Raw genomic sequence first — 6,294 nt, 5'->3', positions numbered from 1 at the left:
GCCTTGGAATGGAAGTGGGAATGAGGGACTAAAAATTGTGAGCTCAATCTCCTACGTGGGTGTGAGTGGGTTTAGTTAAGAGCTCAGCACAGAACAATGGACATGAAGAGATTCCTCTTAAGATAAAGGCAAAAGAAAGATAGAACTATTAAGCATATGCATAATAACTCCAGAAATCAAAAATAAAGAACTCTGATAGTGGGAAAACTGAGCCTTATATATTGATACTGACTTATGGGACTTACATAACCTTGTAAACCAATAATAACCAAAATTTTTAAAATATTTTTTTACTTTAGTTAAATACTGGTTTACAAAGTTGTTCATAATACAGTTGTTATGGGCATTCAGTATTACAGCACCAATCCCACCACCTGAATGCACTTCCATCCACACGGTTCCATTTTTGTTCCATTTTCCCACCCATCCCTGATATAACTTAGCAATAAAAATGAAATACAACTCTTTACCTAGCAGAGAGACAGCAAAAAATCAAACTCCGTATTGTCTTTATAGGAATAACATTGATAAAGATTTTGTCTGAAAATTTGATAATTCATTTTAAAAAATCTTTCAAATTCTACATGTCCACTTATACAGAAATTTTGTTTCTATACATTTACTTTATTTCTATTCACCAGAAATAATGATGAATATGTTGAAATAGCTAGATATAAATTATGCATTGTCATGTTATTTCTGCTAGCAAATTACTATAAAAACATAAATATCTAGTAATAGGGGAACAAATAAGTTGTATCTACTTTTACATAAAATGCAATTTTTACGATGAATCTATTTTTACAATGAAAGACAATGTAAGCATTTTTAAATGGCTCATGGAGAGTTATTTAATTATGTACATTATATTGGTATAATAATATGTGTATAGTATATAAATATATGTGTGAGGTTAAATAAATGTCTAATCCTGTCTTAATAATGTTTCCAAAGACTTAAGTACTCATGCTACCACTCATTCTTATCATCTGAATAAAAATGTTAGGTCACTTAGAATAGCCTCCCCTCCTACGCTTCCCTCTCAAGACAGTTTTCAAGTGAGTGGAAAGTAGAGCTTAGCATCCTTGTGGTCATGGGAGAGATCTGGATTCCTGGGTAGGATGTGTGTCATCTCTTTGGGTATGCAAGTCTCCATTCCTTGTCTTCTGGGCATCTGCTGTAATCTGAGGAAGGTGGCACTACAGATCTGACCTCTTGATTTGGGAAAGACAGTCTCCACCTTACTGATTCGGCTTAATATTAACTCCTGTGAACTTTAGACTCCGGACAACCTGCCAGAGTTTTCCAGCCTCTGGCCTAGAGGCTCACTCAGCCTCTGTTCTAGAGTCACCTCAACTTACCACTGTGTGCAGTATTAGAGATCTATTGGTTCTTAACGCTCTATCTTCATAAGATAAAGGAGGACAGGATAGAACTTGAAAGGAGAATTCCTGGATACCCCTTTCTGCCTGCCACACTAACTAGCATGTGACCATGGTCCAGATTGCTCTTGAAGCTACTAATTCTCCTTAGAGCATAGGCATCCTGAAAGAAAATCAAGAGACACTCCGAAATTCATGATTTCTTACCTTGTACATAGCCCTGGACAGAATGTACCCACCTTTTTCTTTTATTTCCAACATGCACCACCCACTTCTTTCCTACTCTGGCTAAGAGTATATGAATCTTTTCTCTGTCTTATGAAATAACCCCAAACTCTCTGACACTGTAAGTGGGGTTAGGAGGAGGGAAACAAGAAATTATGTGCCACTTTCACTCTTGCATTTAAAACATAATGACAGTAATCTATTTCTCACATGAGAACTTTTTTATAACAGTTTAAATGGAACTTAAAGAAGGAAAGTTTTTCAAACGTATGTTTATACTAAGTACATTTAATGGCAGATAAAAAGTGCACACAGTATGTTTTTTAAACAAGTACTCTTATTTGAAACATAAGTTCATCATTTATCTTCAAAGGATTGAAAAGGCAAAACATAGAGTAAATCAAAGTATTTGGATTTACATGTGTCATCTGATATTGAGTTATACACCTGTGAGTTGATTAATTTTTTTATCCATATCTAAAGCACTGTTTGCTTTAAGTTGTAGTTTAATTGAATTCTGATTGCCAGTGCACTTTTTAGAAAGTTTATTCTTTCAATAAGCTATGTCGTATGGAAGATATTGGGATGCTTGGAAAAATTATTAGTAATTATCATTTAGAGATTACTTTATATACTACTACTCATATAGATAAGGAAAAAAATCATAGCTTCTCTATCTTCTTTCAACTACTTTTCACTGACCTACCACGTACCATATTCCTTTAAAGTGTACAATATGTGATTTTTAGCATATGTACAAAGTTGTACGACCACCACTGTATTTTTTTGAAAATTTTTGTCGCTTTGGAAGGAAACCACATACTCATTAGTAGTCACTCCCCATTCTCTTTTTCCTGATAACCCTGGAAGCCTTTAATCTACTTTCTATTGCTATGAATTTGCTTACATTGGATATTTGACATAAGTACAACAATACACTATTTAATCAACCAGATTGCTTCTTTGAATTCCCACCCTTTTGGGTGGAAGTAAAATTTCACTCTAGCTCAAAATTAACAACCAATAGTTCACAGATGTTTCCACTTAAAAACCATTGAATTTGGCTAAAGACTCATTAAACTTAAAATTGCATTGCTGACAGATTGCTTCCCTTCCTTTTCCTTCCTGAGTTGACCTACTCAAAAGGGAGCAAATGGGTCTTAGGCAGCTGGGCTGCCCTCCCATGCTGGTCTCTGCAGGATGGTGGCTCAGCAATGCTGGAATCAGTGCTCCGAAGAGTCCATGATCCCGTGGGAGTCTTAGACCTCAACAGTGTCCATTGATGTTAACACTGGAGCCCAATAACGACATGCCATCCCAGTCACTGCCCTTTGACAGCTCGCTATGCTCTCACACCTATGCATCCACTCAGGGCCTTTCCCGGATTTCCACCCTAAACCTAAAGTTTATCATGCTGTAGGCAATTAACACTGTTTTTGAATGAGAAAATGCATTCTACAAAATCTATCTAAAATAGTGTTTCCTTTGAAAGCCTTTTCTTGAAAAAGCCTCCTTCCAGCCTCCAGTCTCTGCTCCCATAACACATGAATTTTGCTAGTCCTGTGGGCTGCATTAAAATTCATTAATCACTGTCACTGTCATCCCGTTGCTCATCGATTTGTTCTAGCGGGCACCAGTAACACCTCTCATTGAGAGACTTATTGTTACTGTTTTTGGCATATCCAATACTCACGGGTAGCTTGCCAGACTCTGCCGCGAGGCTGAGATACTCTCAGTAGCTTGCCAGTCTCTCTGAGAGGGGCAGAGGAATTGAACTCAGGTCGGCCGCGTGAAAGGCGAAAGCCCAACTGCTGTGCTATCGCTCCAGCCCTTTATCCATTAATATCCTAAAATCCATTAATATTATCTCTTATGTCATAAGTCTCACCTCTCCTCACAGTCCGGGTGAGCAGCTTCCCAGGATCTCCCTCGGATTCTTATCACATGAATGATAAGTTCAATTAACCTAGTAAGGAATCAGAATTATTTATACTTAATTTCACTTTTTAAATAATACTATATGAGCTTTATAGAATAATTTTAAGTGAACTTAAAATGAAAAGGAGGTCTATGTTCTTTCCCAAACAGCTATGTGTACTCTCCTGCGTTGGAAAATGCATGCAACTATTTGGCTCTTCAAATTTCTTTTGAAGTTAGTGAAGAGTTGTGCACTCATCTGATCTAGTAAAAGAGGAATTCTGCACTTAGCTTCTAGAAAAAGAGTAGGAATTAAAGGTAGAGTAACTCATATTTGCAGTATCACCTAAGAAAGGACAAAAATTCAAGTTAAGGTCCTGTCAATTAGGAGTTTGAATATCATCTTGAAAGCAAAGACAAGTCTTGGTTGTCAGGAGTTTATTGATGCATATGTCTCTCAGCTCACGGAAGGGGCTGAATCTGTCTAAGAGGAAATCAAACTTCCTTCCACTAACAAGTGACTTACCCTTGTACATCATACGCTAATGGCTTGTTTCTAACATACTTCAGACCTCAGGCTAAATTAATCCAGTCACTTCTGAAAATGTTGAATTAAGATGTTGAACTGCAAATTTTGCACCATATGCTCAGTTGACTGGAGAATAACATGATTTCTTCTACCTTTCTTTTCTGTCAGTGTTCCTTGTGTTTAATGTCATGGGTTAATGTTGAATTCTGACCCAGCAGCCTGAACTCAGATCACAGCTCCACTATTGACCGTGGATTTTGGACAAGTTATGAATTTCCTCGGTTTTCTTGCAAATTAATGCAATAACAGTACCCACATTCTAGGACCCCATGAGAACTGAATGACTTGATAGCCCTGGAGAAAGCATCAGAAGAGTGTTGCAGCCTGATTTGTTGTCAAGCGTTCTGCACGGCCACCATCTCACCATCGCTCATTGCTCCTCCAACCTCTGACCTATGCTTACCCCACTTCCTGCAGGCCTCCTTTTCAATAAGCATCATCTCATGTACACCTTCTATTTTATGCCCTGTAATTATTTCTTTGATCTGTAATTATTAAATAAAGAACCAAAGCATTCGACTACATATTAGTATTAAATAGTGGGATCAGCATGACAATAATAGTTGGAAATGATCACTTTGGACAGGACTGAGAGTTGAAAGTAGCTAAAGAGATATACCTAATAACTTTTCAGTATCATACCGCAGAGGCCAGAGTAATAGTACAGTGGGGATGGCGTTTGCCTTGCACACAGCCAACCTGGGTTCGGTTCGCTCTCTGCCATCTCATATGGTTCCCCCAAGCACTGCCAGGAGTAATTTCTGAGCGCAGAGCTAGGAGCCACCCTGAGCATCACTGGGTGTGACAAAGAAAAAAGAAGTATCTGTATTGTGAATCATACAATCATACTGAAAGGAAGTAGAGAGGGAATGAGAAAGAGTGAGAGAGAGAGAGAGAGAGAGAGAGAGAGAGAAAAGTGCCTGCCATAGATGCAATGTGGAATTTGGGGCGGGGGCTACGAAAGAAAACTGGAGATATTGGTGGTGGGAAATGAAATGTAGGGGCGAACATTATATGACCAAAACCCAATCATGAACAACTTTGTAATTGTGTGCATAATTTTAATAAATAAATAAATAAACAGAATAGTGGGTTTTATTTTTTCTTTTCATTGCATTCTGCCTGTCCTTGACTCCCACCCAGTCACCACCAACAAGCTCCTTACAGTAGGGAAATCATACTAGAATGGAGTCAACACCTCCCAAACAACGAAGGGTCAAAGGAGGTAGGTGGAAGGGAGTGAACCTACTCTTGCTTCCCTTTGCCAGAGTGTGCCACCCAGCCTCTAACCCATGTTCAAACAAAGTTGTTCTGAAACAAAAGGATACAAATTGTACTGAGGTTCCGCTCCCATGAAGCAAAACTTTGCAAAAGAAAAGACAAGGTCATTTAACATTCCTATCAAGTTGTATATAACACGATTGAGTGCTGAAAAGATATTTGTCTTTGAAGGCAGGAGACAAACACCTTTTCGCATTATTCCAAGCAATCTGCAGAATCATAATGCCAGCCAACATTCTCAAAGGCTCATTGTGAGAGCTGGTGCTCAGACTGCTAATTGCTGGCCTTCTTCCAGCCTCCTCTGGCAAACACAGCCCCATTTTGTCTTTCAGCTGTTGCTGTTTCATAGGGCCTATAAACAGAGAAGATTCTTTCTTAGCAACCACGGTGGAAAAAAGCAGAAGCCTCTCTCTCCCACTCCACCTCCCTGCACGCCTTCCTCCCACCACAAAGAACAAGGGAGCCTGAAGTGAAGAAAGAGGGAAAATGAGACTTGCAGAGTAACTCGTAAAAGTCAAAGTGACAATTCACCGAGGAAAGTAGCAAAACTTCGGGCTGTCTTTGGAGTGGGGGAGAAGCAGGAGAGGGGAGGGAATTCTCAAGAAGCTTTCAGAAACCAGCTGCCAGGAGATTAAAAGGCAACTAGAAATGATCTCACAGTCTGGTCACACGGATATCTGCAAGATAACCAAGAATAATCCAGTTACGTTATTTGCTTTGATTTCCTTGGAGAATGCTTTGGACTGCATCTTGCTATTTTTAGTCTTCGGTGTCAGATGCCATAGGAAGCCATCCGCAGGGCGGTTGAAGGATCACATATGCATTCAAAACAGGTAAAGCTCCAAAGCAAGTGGTGAGAAAGCGCTCAAAAGTTTCTAGAAAAGAAGGGGTGGTGGGCAG

This window comes from Sorex araneus, chromosome 1 (genome assembly GCF_027595985.1).
Source record: "Sorex araneus isolate mSorAra2 chromosome 1, mSorAra2.pri, whole genome shotgun sequence".
Classification (NCBI taxonomy): Eukaryota; Metazoa; Chordata; class Mammalia; order Eulipotyphla; family Soricidae; genus Sorex; species Sorex araneus.
The sequence above is the reverse complement of the archived record's forward strand: the minus strand, read 5'-3'. Positions refer to the sequence as shown.